This window comes from Mustela erminea, chromosome 4, assembly GCF_009829155.1.
Source record: "Mustela erminea isolate mMusErm1 chromosome 4, mMusErm1.Pri, whole genome shotgun sequence".
Taxonomy (NCBI): Eukaryota; Metazoa; Chordata; class Mammalia; order Carnivora; family Mustelidae; genus Mustela; species Mustela erminea.
In genome coordinates this window covers 34,181,272-34,198,122 of record NC_045617.1, presented here as the reverse complement: position 1 = coordinate 34,198,122, position 16,851 = coordinate 34,181,272, and positions in this window count along the sequence as shown.

Below are 16,851 nucleotides of genomic sequence, written 5' to 3'. Positions count from 1 at the left end.
AGGGTGCTTACACTCAGAAGAGAGGTACTGAAGCCTACAGAAAGTGTGCAGCAGTGGTTTTCAGTTGTACAAGGACTTAAACAACTTCAAAGCCACCCTTTGTTTCATATACCCCTCTTGCATGTTTTTAGCCCAATCACGGGAGAAACGAGTTGCCTGTTTTTAAATAACATCCCTCCTTGGTGGCTGGTAACAAGCTGCATCTGGGCAGGACTGCTAATTGGCAATTTTAAAGACTCATGGGGCCAACAAGGTCTCCTGAGCACTGATCAACAGACCTGATGTCTAATAAGGAAGGGAACATTAGGGATTAATAGTAGAATGTATCAATTTTATCATTTTTTAACAGCCTGCATTTAAAAGAGTAAACCATATAATGATCCCATCTTCTTAGTCACATAGAGCACAATCTACATTTCAGTGCTCTATACTTCTTAGCCTGAAATAAGTTTATATATATATATACACACATATATATATATATATATATGGAATTATTTTAATCCCCCTAAGTACTCTGATACAAAACTGACTGCTCAAGAAACATAAATTCATTAACCTCATCCAGGTTTTGGGTTTTCTTAGTCTCAGTCAAGTTGATATTTCAGGTGTAAGAAGAACTAGATTTATAGCAGGATTTTGGTGTCATGTTGGGTGTACTGACTAAAGAAATTTGCCTACTTACTAACCATAATCAAAATAGAAGCAAAAATAGAACTGATGCACTCTGATTACACTCAGAAGCTTCTCCTACTAAGGAGTGAGGCCTTAATGGAAAGGAGGCGTGCGAGAAAAAGGGAAAGAAGACTCCTTTTACCCTGTCCAGGGCCAGTAGTGATGCACAGGATTTGCATTCCTTATGCTACACCGTGTCTGGGGTCAGCCGCTCAGTACCACCACTGCTAGAAATATCCCGCAGTCAGAACATGATAGCACCTAGAAAATTCCTAGACTAAGAAAGCTTATGCACTCAACTTCCAGAGCCATCTTCACCTATCAAAGGATTTGTATAGATGTCCCCCACCAACTGAAAACTGAGAAGACAAGGATATAGGAAGAGGCATCCTTCCACACACCTGGCATCATGCTTTCACTGAGAGGAAAGTTTGGGGTTTGGGTCCATTTTTATTTTGCATTAATTAAATCTTTTGAAGTTTAAAAAAAAAATCCATTGTAGATTCATGTAAAGTTTCCATGAGTGACCCACATAAACTTATTTTATCCTAAAAGAAAATAATATTTGGAGGTATATTATAATACAAAGCATTTATTAGTCTAAGGGAAAATATGCTCTAATTAGGGATAACTCTTTGTATTATACTTGTGTTTTCCTTTGGGTTTACTTCTTGATAAGTGAGATTTTATAAAATCACACTTGATTCTCATATTTTAAATCTATATGTCACATTAACTCACAAGGCTACAACTTTGTATATTCACGATTTAGAGAATAAACGTCTTTACTTTGTAAGTTCAACATACTGCTTTCTGCTCTCTTTTCCTTCTTACCATTTAAATGTGGAATATAATTATCTGTGTTTTTTTAAGAGGTATTTATTTATTTGAAAGAGAGAGAGCACACAGGTCAGTGAGGGAAGGGAGGGACAGAGGGAGAGGGAGAGAGAATCCTCAAGCAGATTCCACACTGAGTGCAGAGCCCAAGGACTTCGGGGCCCCACCCCAGGACGCTAAAATACGGAAACCCCCCTGACTGAGCCACCCAGATACCCCTATAATTATCTGTTTTAACATTAGGAAAGTCAAAGTTGAACTTCCACTATCTCAAACATAACTAAATAACTGATTAAGTTTACCCGTAAAATAAAGTTTGGAAGAGACCGCATTTGGTAAAATATTTCAATAGTCTCCATCTTTAAAAAGCTTCAAGAGACTTCATGGCTGTCCTAGAGTTGAGCAATTCATCTGCCTGGATGCACAGAATTAAATGAGATCTTTTAAGATTCTGCCGAGTTCCTGGATCTATAAAGTCTCGGGCGTAGAAGCAAACCAGAAGTTTCTACACCTACGTGGGACCGCATAGGACAGCCTGCTCGCTCTTAGTAATGGACAGAGTTTGACCTGGTCTACTCCCACGCTGTGGGATGTGTCCGCTAGAGCCAGCAGCTCTCTTGAGGCCCATTAACAAACACCTGATGAGTGTCTGCTACATACACAAGGCGTCAGGTTAGGTGCTAGCCAGAAGGAAAGATGGACACAGTGCCCATCCTGAAGAAGCCCAGATGGTAGAAAAGGATTACTAAGTACCTATTTTCAATCTTGCTACACGAAGCAAAAGCTATGCAAAAGATACCAAAGACCTAAAACAGCCAACTTTCTTCTTTCTATGAATATGCTAATGAACTACCATAGATCTACCATAAAAGAAAGTTGAGTGGAACTATAAAAATAAACATATAGCTATATAGATCACACAGATATACACATATATGTAGATCTATCTATCTGTCTATATCTATACACACACATACACACACATACACACACAGGCATGTGTATAATATACAGAAATAAGTCAGATGTTCAGAGTGGGAATCTGGATTTGGTCAAATGAGATTGTTTTCTTTTTGTATTACCATATTTTCTAAATATATTCAAAATTGAGAGGCCTCTACTTTTATAATAAAAACTAGTTATTAAAACATAAACTCAAATCTGGACTTAAATTTTTTTTCCTATTTTTAAAGCTTATTTATCTTTAAGGAATAGCCTAGAAATCAAATAAAAAATGTAACTAATGGAATAAATCCTGCGTTTTGGACATCATATCTAATCTACCTTGTTAACATGATGAAAGAACAGAAAGTAATGTTACAATATGTATTCTGGTCTAAAATCTTTCTGGGCTTCCAGACACTATGATGATGAGTACTTTAAATGCATGCATGAATGAACCAAAATTTAATGTAAAATTACAAGTGCTCTATCACAAATACCACCAGCTGTGTTTAGAATTTATGTCTTGATATTTTCAAAAACCAACAAATTTAAATGCATCATAGAAGCTAATTACTTCCACAACCCATTTCCTATGGCCAGTGACAGAGAAAAATTTGCAAATAAAGCCATTTTATTTACTCTCATTGTCTTATTCAACAAATCTATAAAAATATTTGTTAATTATCACTACACTGAGTACTGGGAATCCAAAAAAGTAATGTGATTAGTTAACAAGACAAACAATCCAATTTTTAAAAATGTGCAAAACACTTGAAGAGACACTTCAGAAAAGATATCCAAATGGCCACATAAGCCAATGGATAGGTGTTCAACATCATTATTCACCAGAGAGATACAAACTCAACCTGTATTATATACCCACCCAAATGATCAAAATTAGATGATGGGCCGTATCACGTATAGTAAGGAAATGGACCAACTGCAAGGCTCATTAACAGAGTGGGAGAGTAAAACACTGCAACCATTTTGGAAAACTTTTAGACATTTTTTAATAAAGTGAAACATATGCTTGTCCTATAACCCTGCAAATTTATCCTCAGGTCCTTATCCCAAGAGAAATGAGTGCATGTATCACCAAAAAGACATGCACAAGATGTAATATCAGCTTTATTCATAATAGCCCCAAACTAGAAACAACTCAAATTTTATCAACAGGAAAGTGAAATAGTCATACCTCAGAAAAGTAAAAAAACAATTAAAAAGAGCAAAAATAAATATAGTGACACAAATGAATTAGCAATGTGTCACTTGTGTGACTTTTTTGTTTGTTTCAAACAAACACACTGAATGCTTCCATTTGTATGACATTCAGGAACAGACAAAACTCGTCTATACAGTAGAGGTCAGAATAGTGGTGACCCGGGCAGGGGCTGAGACACTTCTGACTTTTGGCTGAGATGGAGCATAAGAGAACTTTCTGGGGTGATTTAATTATTTTACATCTTGATCTAGGTACGGGCTATATGGGTGTATACACAAGTAGAAAGTAACTGAGCTGTACACTAATGTGTGCATTTTATGGAATGCACTTCTTTTCAACAATTTTTTTTTTTTAGAAAACAACATGATTAGTTCCCTACTTTCAAGAAGTTATAATAGGAGGGAACTAATAGTAATACAATGTGAAAAGAGCAATGATACAGTTTAGTGAATCGAGTGTCCCTGGAACTCAGAGGAGGATCAAGAAATTGGGTCTGGGGACAGCTCAAAGGCATCATAGTAAGTATGGAATTGGTGTTTGACTATGACCATCACCCCAGAGACATCTCTCTCAAGGATATCACCATTTTCCTATTTAGAATCATTTTTCAAACTTTAACTGAATTTTCAAACTTCAAATTTTCACCACAGGTATTGTAAGCTTTATTGCTTTGTATGTAGTCTTCATTTGCTATGTTCTGTCATGCAGTTCAATTTACACTGACATATGCCTAGTGGATACTGAGAGCCCCTTATACTGCGGGAGGAGGCACAGAGACAAGTGAGACAAAATTCCAGCTCTCAAGGAGTTTATAATTTTTCAAAATGCCTCTCATATTCATCTCTTTTCCATTTCTACTGACCCTATCTAAGACCAGTTCTCTCCTACAACACCTGGAGAAGTCATCAGAATGCTACCTCCTGTCCCTCACTTCCCAGCCCCAACTGTCATGTATGCAACCATTCTTATTAAGTTTCTTGGATGTTCTAAATCCTTCAGTTACTCTCCAGAGCTAACACATCAAGTGTAATCTCTTTGGCATGGCTTATGAAGCCTTCCACAAGCTCAATATTATTTCAGAAAGGGTAATTTCTACTAAGAAGTAGAGGTATCGTGCAGACACATGCGGGAAAAACAATTCTCTCCATTAAAAAACAATTCTCTCCCCATTAAAAAAAATTTTTTAATTAAAAATTAATTAAATTTTAAATTTAATTTAATTTAAATTAAATTAAATTTAAATTTAAATTTAAATTAAAAATTAAAAAAAATTTTTTAATTAAAAAAAATTTTTTAATGGAGACTTTTCATTTTTTTGACACATGATACCAGTTCTAGGTATGATACATACTAGATTCTGTCTGATTGTAAATCTGCTCCAGTCTGAATGTGATTATTCATTCATTCAAAATCATTTACTCACTTTCTCTGCTCAATGCAGAAAAATAAAAGACCACTCGACTTTCAATGAGAAAAAGTCCACATTTCAAACTGAAACACATAGTTAGTTCTTTCTTTCTTACTTACTTTCCTTTTTTTTTTTTTTTTTTTTTTTTAAACTTCATATACTCCTTCTGCCTTACAGGAACAAATACAACTAATACCTACAATAGAGCCCCCTGGTGCAGTCATGACTTCTCAAAGAAGATGCACTCCATGGGATATTGGAGAGGGTCCTAAAAGAGAATTCCCTTGTTTTATAAAATGAAGGAGGAGGAGGAGGTGAGGGGAAGGAAGAGGAAGAGGAAGGAGAAGGAGAAGAATAAGGAGGAGAAGGAGAGGAAGAAGAAGAGGAGGAGGAGGAAGAGAAGGAGCAAAAAACTCAACAGCGTCAATCTGTTGCTCTCATCCATAGGACCTCTGAGGACATTTTTCCCCATTTTCTTATATTATAAATATATTTGAGAGAAACAGAGAGTGCACACAACCAGAGGGGAGGGGCAGAGGGAGAGGGAGAAGCAGACTCCCTGCTGAGCAGGGAGCCTGATGTGATGCAGGGCTCTATACCAGGACCTCATCATGACCTGAGCTGAAGGCAGAAGCTTAACCAACTGAGCTACCCAGGCGCCCCTCATTTCCTCAGATTATATACAGTCATCAGGCCCTCAGCTATCAGAATCAGATAACTGTCACAAACCCAACATCATTATTTAAAAACAAGGTGTTGCCATTGTACGCAAACAGCTTACATACATGTCAGTATTTTTTAAGATATTCTCATTTTTCTCCTGCTAGGAACCATCACACAAGTATCTTTTTCCAGCATCTAAAGTTGGTAATGTCTAGTAGAGAAGCAAAGATATAGTTACCAGGCCTGCTCTTCTGCCAAACATGATCTAGCTGATCACTGTTACACATTCGTCATTGACGTTTTGCGTCTTTTTTCTACTCTCCATTCCAGTCATAGCCTTCTGGCAATATGATGTTTTCAAGCACAGATTTGATATGCATACGCCATCAGTTTTTCCAGTGATTCATAATCTGTAATTTTAGAAAGACTCAGTTCTTTATCACTTGTCTCACTTTAATAAAAAGATCTTTGCTAAGTAGTTTCTGAAGTTCTTTTGGAAACAAAATCTCCAAAACAATTTCCAGTCTGTGAAAGTGACAAACTCATTTAAATAATCAGTTCAGAACAACATTTCTGTTTATGGTTAAGAATTCTGCTGTGATATTTAAAGTGTTTTAAAGAAATTCAACCAGTGAATATAGAATTAGGCATAATTGTCTCTTCTCTGAGAGGGCACGGAGGCTACAGGGGAAAATGGCCACTCAGAAGACATGTGGTGTGGTGACTTGCTCGAAGGAGTAATGCTGAACGCTGAAAAGGTTTGCATTTTGCAGCCTCTGCTGACTGACTGCATGTGGAAGCTTTTCCTTCCCCTTCCTTGTGGGAGCCTTATGTCATCACTGATCATTTTGAGACTCCTTGACCTTTCCCAACATTCCATAAAGTCAAATATAGAATTTCATACTAAGAAGGACGTTTTCTTGCCTCAAGTCCAGAGCTTTGAAAGTGTGGAAAGCTTAAAAAGCTAACGTACAACTTGCCTCACTTTGGCTAAAATGTTGAATGTTCACTTGATTCTCTGAAAAAAATGCATCCGGTGGTTTATAGGGGTAGAAGGGAACAGTGAGAGACTCAGGAAGCCTATCCTTGAGCAACTTCTCAGGCGGTAGAGGTTGGATGACAGAGAATTCCATAGCACACACTTGGGAGAGTTCTGAATTTATTGGTGTTCAGCAAAAGAGTCTCTGCCCCAAGTGGTCTGACTCACCCAGGAGGGCACCAACTCCAAGAGTGCCACACAGATTAGACGGGAAGCTGACCCAGGCCTCTTTAACACAGGAACCATTTTCCTCAGATGCCTTCCTTCTGGATCAGAACACCCGTCCTGAGGATGGTAGCATGCGGGATGGAATGTATAGCAGGGATAGATCCTGTGGGGTCAATCCTAGGATGGAAAGCTGGGTTTTGGTCTTGGGAATCCAATCTCATCTCCATGGAAGGTTTTCTTGTCATGGAGCAGGAGGCCTGCACACCAGTCAGTCATACGAGCAAGGACAGTAGCTTTGCCTGTTGCGTTGTTTTTGTTTTTCTTTTTCTTCTTTTTACCCCCACAGAATGGCACATTCCACAGAGCAGTGACATCAGTCTTCATCAACTGTTTCCCCACATTTTGAAAACTACAGCCATCTTTTTGCCTCACCCAAATTTGTTGAGAAACTCTAATGGGTGTCCAGCATGGATATAAATTACTCCATCTCTAATTCCATTTTCTTCACCAAATCCAAAAATGACTTGTTATGGGTTGAAATGTTTATTCAGAACTGGTGAAAAATTACAGTTGGTTGGACAGCCAGAGAGCCTTTTTCATTACAATGAGACATAAACATTGAATTCTGATGGTAACAAGCCAGGTACTACCCTGAAAAGAGGCATCACACGCATCTGATTTTGGGAAAACCTGAAGGCCTTATTCAGGTTAAACTGAACCAGAAACGTAACAGCTTAGGGCTGTGTGCAATTTTAGATCCAGTGTTCTCATTATAGGGTAAAAATAGAAATAACTAGAAAATATTATTGTGTTTTTCTGAGGTAAAGCAAAGAAAAAGCCTGTATGACTTCAGTTTCTTCTGGAATCCTTCTGAGAACAAGATGTTTATGAAGTCCTAAGTATACATACAAAATGATGAAGGAAGATAAATGATTTGTTAAATTGTACACTACGTTAAAAAAATAAACATTTTTCAAGGGAAAAAAAAGACTTCTGGGAAAGGGGTTTGAATCATAGAAGAGGAAGATAGCTGAACCTCTTTTCTCTATGCCCTCAGCAATAACAGTGAAAGTAAGTCAACACTGCTGTAGACATTGGCATTATTTTAGAACCTTCATATTGTATTTTCATCTCTAGCTCGCCCCTCCTCAGAAACGATTTTTCCTCTTTCACATTCAGAATAAGTAAAAGTATTTATATATGCAAATACCATTTTTGAAAACCCACGGGAAAAATGCGTTTCAAACCATCTTCAAATGCTTGCCGACTTTTCCTATTTTCCTTTTCAAAAAGAGACCTGACCTCCTCTGTCCTACCTGTGACAATGAGGAAGGAACATTTTCAAGAGATAAATGATAAATTAGCTTGCTGGTCTACCTTCACTTTTTGAGCAAAAGGTTTTCTAATACCGAGGTGTCTGGTTGCTTTGTCTCATTCTTTGGTGTTTCAGAGAGGCTGGAACAAAATCTAGGACAACCCCCACCCCACCTCACCCCCGCCCAATCCTGAGTTAATACAGCAGACAGTGTGGAGGAAGGGCATTCTCCATCTTTCATTCCCATAATTGTTTGTAGGGCACTGCACAACCCCCAAGGTCAGACTGATAGGGTGTCCATTTAAAAACACAATCAGTTGGGAAGGAGAGAAACACAGGAAAGGTCTGTGATGATGACTGACCACTCAAAGCTCTCAGTCAAAACTGTTAGAGATAAGAACGTTTGCTAGAATCTTAGGTCCCTGTGTGAGACCTACCCAAAGGACAGATTAATTTTGCCTGAAGTAGAAGTCAGTAGTGGAGCCCTAGAGAATGATAAGGGCCAAATATTTACTTGACTGTGTTTTAATTATAATTGTTAAAATCAACTACATTATTAATAGAACTGGAGAAATATCTTTGAAAACTCTAAATGTAGTTAATGGTGAATAGAATAGGAAAAATGTACCACTATTGCACTTAGGACATGACTATCCATGTAAGTCCAGAGTTTGAAGTAATGGCAGAGGCTAGTCAGATGGAAGATCAGAAGCACAAGTATCACAGATCTTTTCTTACTTTTTGAGGATTCTTAGGTATATTTATTCTATACAGATAAAATATGTGGAATAATATATATGGAAAACATATATGGAAAATCACAGATATGACGAGCTATGTAACGAGAATGAGCTTTGATAAAAGATGTTAGAGCCTACTTCCTTTCCCTCAAAGCAAAACCTTTCACTACCCCTTCCTGGCTCTGCCTCCTCTTCCTTACAATGACCAGAACAACCCATGTGCCATAAGAAACATATTAAGATGTTGTTAAGAGAGGAGAGAAATTTTGGAACCTGTCTTTGGGAGTCTCAGTATGGAGCTGATTTTTCTTCCCTGAGCCCTTGAGATGCCTGAGGTATGAAGGCCTAATTAATCAGCATTTGAAAGCTCTATCAGCATCCCATCACCAAGGATGCTATGCAGAACCATGTGTGTGTACCTCAAAGGCCAGCATTCATTCATCATTCATTCATCAAAGATCAGGAGAACAGCAAGCCTGCATAGTCTCAAGATAGAATATGATGTTAGACAGGCTCTAGGAATACGAAATAATCTAGGTTCTCTGCACCTGTGCAAATGAAGAAACCAAGGCATAATCCTTGGTAGGGGCCAGAGAGATGTGGGATAAAAGACTGCAATGCAACCTATTGACCCACATCTGAGTAAAGTGACTGACCAGGTCCATATTCTCTATCTCACCTCTATACCTTGACAAATGTGTTTCCCTCTCTCCACACTAAACTTTGCCCCATGGTGAATTCCTACCTCTCTTTTTATATGCAATAACTACTAAACCTGTAAAATTCATTGTGATATTTCACTTCCCTTTGAAATTTATCTTTCTGGGAATCTTAGGCAATGGTTAAACTTGTGTCTGACCTGAAAGTTAAAAAGAATCTTGCTTGTTAGGTACTGGACATTGCAAGTAGAATACAGGTGACATGATGGTGAAGTTGCCCACCACCACCGTGGTCAAGACCTGGGCTTTGGCGAGAAAGTGCTCCTGGGATAGCGCCTCCGCCACAACTAGCAACATGACCTTAGGTCCAGCAAGTATTTCACATCCCAAGGTTTTCTCACATGGAAGTTGAGGAGGATAACAGAAGCTGTCATACAGAGTAATTGTGAAGATAAAATGAAATAAAGAATGTAAAGTACTTGCTACTATGCCTAGTAAGTAATATTCACTGCAACTATGCAAACTATGATAACAATATCATTATTATTATCAGCATTATAATTATAAACTTGGTGCTTTATATATTTATGGTACCCTACAAAGGAATAAAAGATTTTACTTTCGGGCTTCCCACAGATTATTCATTTCATAAAAATTTGCCATGATTGGAGTCAGATTGGATTGTTCACATGAAAGTAACAAAGGTGGAAGCCGCACCCACCTTAATTTTAAAGGAGTGCCGTTTTATCCTTTGTAAGTTCAAAGGACAAGCAAAGGTGTGAACATACACATCTTCCTGTTTTAAATAGAAATCCAGTTGGAGACAAAAGAGATAATCATGCATCTGTAATAAGCATAATTTCCTCAAATACATAGCAATACACTAAGTCTTTAAAGCAATTTCGGATCTTAAAAGCAAATTATTCTCCAGAACAGGTTAAATGTGTTATCAATACTTGCCTCAAACTGACAGTTTGCTTAAATAACTATTGTTTGCTTTCTTCTTAGAGATTTCTTTTATTTAAATGGTCTGCTTCTATCTAGTTGGCCAAATTCTAAAATCTCACATGATGGAGTCTGACTATATATAAAGTTAAACGTTTACAAATTAATCTTTTCGGGGTGCCTGGGTGGCTCAGTTGGTCAAGCATCCGACTCTTGGTTTCAGCTCGGGTCATGATCTCAGGGTCCTGGGATCCAGTCCCATGTTGGGCTCTGCACTCAGCATGGTGTCTGCTTGAGAGTCTCTCCCTCTGCCTTTCTTCCTCCGGCCAGTTTGTGCTCTCCCTTCCTAAAATAAACCAATCTAAAAAAAATTAATCTTCTCTCCAATGCTTAGATCTCCTTCTGCCTCTCATGATGTTATCTCAAATCATTTGACATTCTTTTATAGAATTCTTTCCTTTTAATTGATTAAAGTCTCAATGAGTTTATTTTAGACTCATTTTAAACTCAAACTGTACTATGAATTCTGAAAAAAAGCTCAAAATTGTAATAAAAGTTCTTAAATCTGGGGACACTTGCGAAGTAATAAGGTTCAAATTTACAAAGCTGTAAAGAAGAATTGTGTTCCCTCAAAATTCATGTGTTGAAGTCCTACCCATAGCACCTCAGAATGTGACCATATTTGGAGAAAGGGCCTTCAAAGAGGTGATTAAGGTTAAGGAGATCATTAGGGTGAGCCCCAATTCAATGTGCTGGGATTCTTATAAAAAGAAGAGATGGCGGTGGGGGGGGGGTGCGCCTGGGTGGCTCAGTGGGTTAAAGCCTCTGCCTTTGGCTCAGGTCATGGTTCCAGGGTCTTGGGATCAAGTCCTATATCTGCTCAGCAAGGAGCCTGCTTCCTCCTCTCTCTCTGCCTGCCTCTCTGCCTACTTGTGATCTGTCAAATAAATAAATAAATCTGTCAAATAAATAAATAAAATCTTTAAATCTTAAAAAAAAAATCCTTTTTAAAACAAAAAAGAGGAGATTGGGACACAAACAGGTACAGAGGAAAGACCGTGTGAAGACACAGGGAGAAGACGACTATCTTTAAGCGAAGGAGCGAGTCCCCGGAAGAAACAGCTCTGCTGACACTTTGATCTCAGACTTCTAGACTCCAGGACTGTGAGAAAATTTCTGTCATATAGGCTATCAGGCCTGTGGTCCTTTGTTACAGCAGAGTCCTTACAAACCAGTATAATCGGCTCTTCTACAGTGGCTATATAATCAAAGGACTCTGATGTAGATAAATATAAATACTAGGTTAAAAAAAGAAAAAAAGGACATTAGGTATCTAATGAAATAGAAAGACCTGGGACTTTGCTAAAGGTCACACCTTGTCTGTAAACATGAAAGAACTCTCTCTCTGGATAGCCTGGTCCCGCACAAAAGCCCCATAGTGAGTGTCACAGTGAGAGTCGCAGCCTACACAGCACCAGCCATAGTGGGGCTCTGCAAGGAAAAATTAAAAATAGAGACCGTATCTACCAGCATAAGAAAATCAAAACTACAAGACAAGTGCTTTCAATAGCCTCTCAAGAAGTGAAAGTGTATTCACAGGGAGTGGAAAACCTGCCTGCACAGTCACCAAATACGCCTTAGAGCCAGAGGGACTGGGCTCTCTAGAAACTTAATTCTATGATGAACTAATTACTTTTATATGATTTCCCCCTCCCCCATAAGTGGCAGCTTCCTTCTCCTTAGGACAACGGCCTTAATTAAGGCAAATAAACCCAGCTCAGAAGGGTTCTCATCTCTCCCTCCTTTGAATTCCTATTGCATTGTGTTTATACTTCTTAGGGCACTTATTAAATTCTGCCCTGTAGTTGGGTAATTTGTACTCTTATCTGATCAGGAAGCAAGGGGTGTGTTAATTCCTTACCATAACTGTTACCTCTGTATCCAGCCCAGGGATCGCATTCAATTAATACTCAGTAATATTCATTCAAAAGAATTGAACTAAATTACCATCCAATAAACCACTGAAGTGTTATTTTGCTCTTCAGGTCATAGGTAAATACATGCATCAATAGGGAAACTTCATTGGGAAAGCTGGAATTCACCCTGGGGAAGTCGTGAGAGATGAGTTTGGAGAGATTAAGCAGACCTGGAGCACCTTATAATTTAATAAATTTGGGTTTTATCCTAGGGCTGATGGGATGAATTTAAAGCAGGGGAGCAACAGTTTCTCATTTGCATTTTTAAGGAAAAAACCGGTCTGGATGTCAGTTGGAAAACAAATTACAGAGTCATGACTGAGGCAAAAAGCTGAAGGGGACAGGGTTGGGGGTGAGTTAGAGAACAGCCTGAGGTATCTGAGTTTTACAGTGTTTGTAATTGAGAGTCTAGTGGGATCACTGCCAAACCAACCACCCAACGTACCACTGGACAAGAGAGGAAGGTGAAGATGGCAACTTTTGATTTTTTAATTTTTAATTGAGGCATTAAGTGTTATAAAGTATATAAAACGCTTTATTTTGAAATGCACAGTTTGATGTATTTGTACATAATGTACATAATGTATATACTAACGCATTGTCCACCCAGGTTAAGACAGAGAATGCTTCTTGTACCTCTCATGCCCCTTCCTAATCAGTATCTTCTTAATTAAAAGGGAAGAAATAGTCATTTTACAGAGAAAATGCAGATGCTTACCTTCGCCTAGCTATCAGAGTTAACACCATCAAAATAAGACAGATTGGTAGCACGCACTTCCTGATAGGACGCACTGCGAAGGGCAAAGATGGCAAGGAAGTCTTTGACACCTTTCCCATAGTGAAGTGTTGACTACGATGTCCTCTACTCTCGAATCAAGGTAGGTTCTGTGACTGCTCTGACAAGGAGAACAAAGGAGGGATGCTTTGAGAATTCTGCTTTCTCTGTCCTACAGGGTTTGCTTTTGGAACCCTGCCAGTTGCCAGGCTCTAGGAAGACCAAGCCACATGGAGAGCTTGCCTGTGGATGTTCTCAGCCAGTCTTGGTTGAACTCTCGTTAATTGCCTGCCACGGGAGTGGGCCACCTTGGATGCCCAGCTCAGACTGGCCTTCAGATGACCCAGCCCCAGCCACCAGTGCATGAGATCCCAAGAGAGAACATCCTGGCTAAGCTCCCAACAATCTGCCAAACTGTGAGACATAGTGACAAATTGTTAAGCTGCTAGGTTTTGAGATGGTTTGCTATGCAGGAGCAACAGATAACTGAAGCAGCAGCCAGCGCTGGGAAACTGTGACCTCGGTGAGGCTGTATCTTCCTAGGTGCATCCCCGGCTTCTAGAATAGTACCTGGCAGGCCATAGACAGATCGATAGGTGTTTCTGGTGAATTAATAATTAATTAAATAATTAGCAGTATTATTGATTTGAGGAAATGACCCGAAAGGCCACTTTTAAAGAACTATTAAGCAGAGTTTCAATGTCTTCTTTTGGCTTAATAAGTTACCTGAGCAAGCAGAGAGTGTTGAAAAAAAAAAACTGTGCGATTAATCTTATACCTACATTCAGAAGTGGGTCACACATTTGACCTACCTAAAAGTGGGTCTCTTAAAAAAATAGAACGTGGCAACCTAAATATTTAAAGGTCTCATTAAGGATGTTGTTTTGAGGCTTAGACTTTCAAAAAGTTTTTTATCTTACCTTTTGCTAATCCTCCAGAAGCACCAGGGCCAGCGATAAAGGGAAAGGATGTAATAAAAAAAATAAACTAAAAAGGAAAAAAGGTACTCATTTTGCTTTGGTGATGTTGTGGTATTTCTGGGATATTTATAAAGCAAGAATAATCTCTCTCTCTCTCTCTCTCTCTCTCTCTCTCTCTCTCTCGGCCTTTCTCCCTTCCCCTCACTTCTTTCTTTGAAATTTTAAGTGGTTTTTCCATTTCTAAGCTCCTTATCTGAACCAATAGCATCAGCTGCAGACCAGCAGAAGCAGGTAGGCTGATTCTGAAATGATTGAATAATGAATGGATAACAGCCTAAGGAACAATGAGTAGAATTAATGAGAGTTGAATATCCTGTGCAGGGGTTTCCCTAATCTTAATAATATAAAGAACCCATTTGTATTGTTTTTTTATTTGGGTAATTAAAAAGCGGCATCTGTTTACATACTCATCACCCCTATAAAGGTATGTGAAATCATAAAGCCATATATTGAAAAAAAATAAAAGAATATGGTATACAAAAATACACTATTATGTAATGAGCATTACTGAAAAATAAAAGGAAATTATAGATAATGCTAAAATAAAAGTAATAATCATTACATAGTTCAGTTAAATTACTGTACGATTTGTATTATGCTTACCTCAAAATGCAGGAAGACATTTAAAGAAAAATTTGGCATATTTCTCATACATAGATGTTACGAAGAATACTAAAACCGCAAAATTGGGGCACAGATGATTAAGCATCTGCCTCCAGATCAGGTCATGATCTTCAGGTCCTGGAATCAAGCCCCACGTCTGGCTCCCAGCTCAGCAGGGAGTCTTTCTCTCTCTCTTTCTACCTCTGCCCCTGCTTGTGCTCTCGCTCTCTCTCAAATAAAATCTTAAAATAAATAAATAAAATTGCAAAATTGTCAAAATCATTATCTTTATTTTTTTATTTTTTTAAAGATTTTATTTATTTATTTGACAGAGAGAGAGAGAGAGATCACGAGTAGGCAGAGAGGCAGGCAGAGAGAAAGGAGGAAGCAGGCTCCCTGCTGAGCAGAAAGCCCGATGTGGGGCTCGATCCCAGGACGCTGAGACCATGAACTGAGCCGAAGGCAGAGGCTTAACCCACTGAGCCACCCAGGCGCCCCAAAATCATTATCTTTAAATGGAGTTTTTACTACCAAACATACATGTATTGAATTTAAGCAATACTTATTTTCTGAAATAAGAGAAAGGCCTGAGGCTTATTTTAGAAATATATGAAACATTATTTATTTTTTCTTGGTAGCCCCCCTATTTCCAGTTCTGGTGGTCAGTAAACAATCCTTCACTTCCCCTACATCCTCTTATTAGCTTACTTGCTTTGGAGCCATCAGCAGAATATACTGTCAGTCATGTAGCACTATCATGGTTTTCCTCTTTTAAAATTAGATGAGGTCTTGCAAAGGTTATATTCCCTTGTACAACTGAGAAATTTTCCTTCTCATCAAGACTGTGCATTGTGATCTATTTTCTTTCATGTCAGGAATTACTACTCAACTCCCAAGTAGTGGTTTATCCCATTTTGACTCAATTCCTGTTCCCAAATTATTCATCTTTGCAATGGCCCACCTGTTGGCTCTTTTCCCCACAGGAAGCAAAAAGGAAGCAATCTACCTACCATAAACTTTACATCAACACAGTAAAAAATTACAGAACCTCAGCTTTACTCAGGATTCTGTTCTTCTAACTGGTGAGCTTCTCTTCTACAACTCTACCCACTTGTCTTCCCAAGACAGAGTTCTGTTGGAGCACTTACAATGGCAAAGAAACACCACGGAATTAGTGACACAAATGCTCTCAATGTAAAGCTTTAGTTTGTACAGTGGGATTTAGATCTAAGTGCTTCTGATATCTCATCTTTTCTTCTAACAAGTAACTCAGTCCTATTATTCCTAAAGGAGAAGAAATGGAGTATCCAGATAAACAGATATTCCTTCTCTCAAAGTATTTATTGGTTTGGTCTTTGTCAGGACAAGCAAGATAGAGCAGCTATCAAGCAATGAGTGATGGCTATTTAAGATGCATAAAACTATTTTAATCCTTTATATGTGCTCATTTCTTATATATTTTCAACTTGTACTCGACAAACTATCTTAGAACATGGCCCCAGTTCAGGGTGCTTAGAGCTGCTTCAGTTCAATACCTCCAGTTACATGTACAGAAGCTTCCTAATCACACCACTGCTAATTGTCCGGCGCCCCACTCTCTTTTTCTTGGAATCATGGGTGTTTAAGGGCATGGAGTAGATATGGAGGGGATGTCCGCCAAAGGGGTCATTCTTGAGTGGTTAGTGGCGAGACGCCCTTCAAGACTATTAGTGCCTTTTGTGGTTAGGATGACCACACCTAGTTTATGAGATACTCTAGTTTATGCGATCGTCCCTATTGTCCTAATGCAATTGATGCCCTTTTCACTTTCAAGTGTCCCAGTTTGGGCAATAAATTATATGGAGACCGTTTATTATAGAACTTTGCCCAATCTACCCACTTGGGTAGTTTTTGTCTCTTTA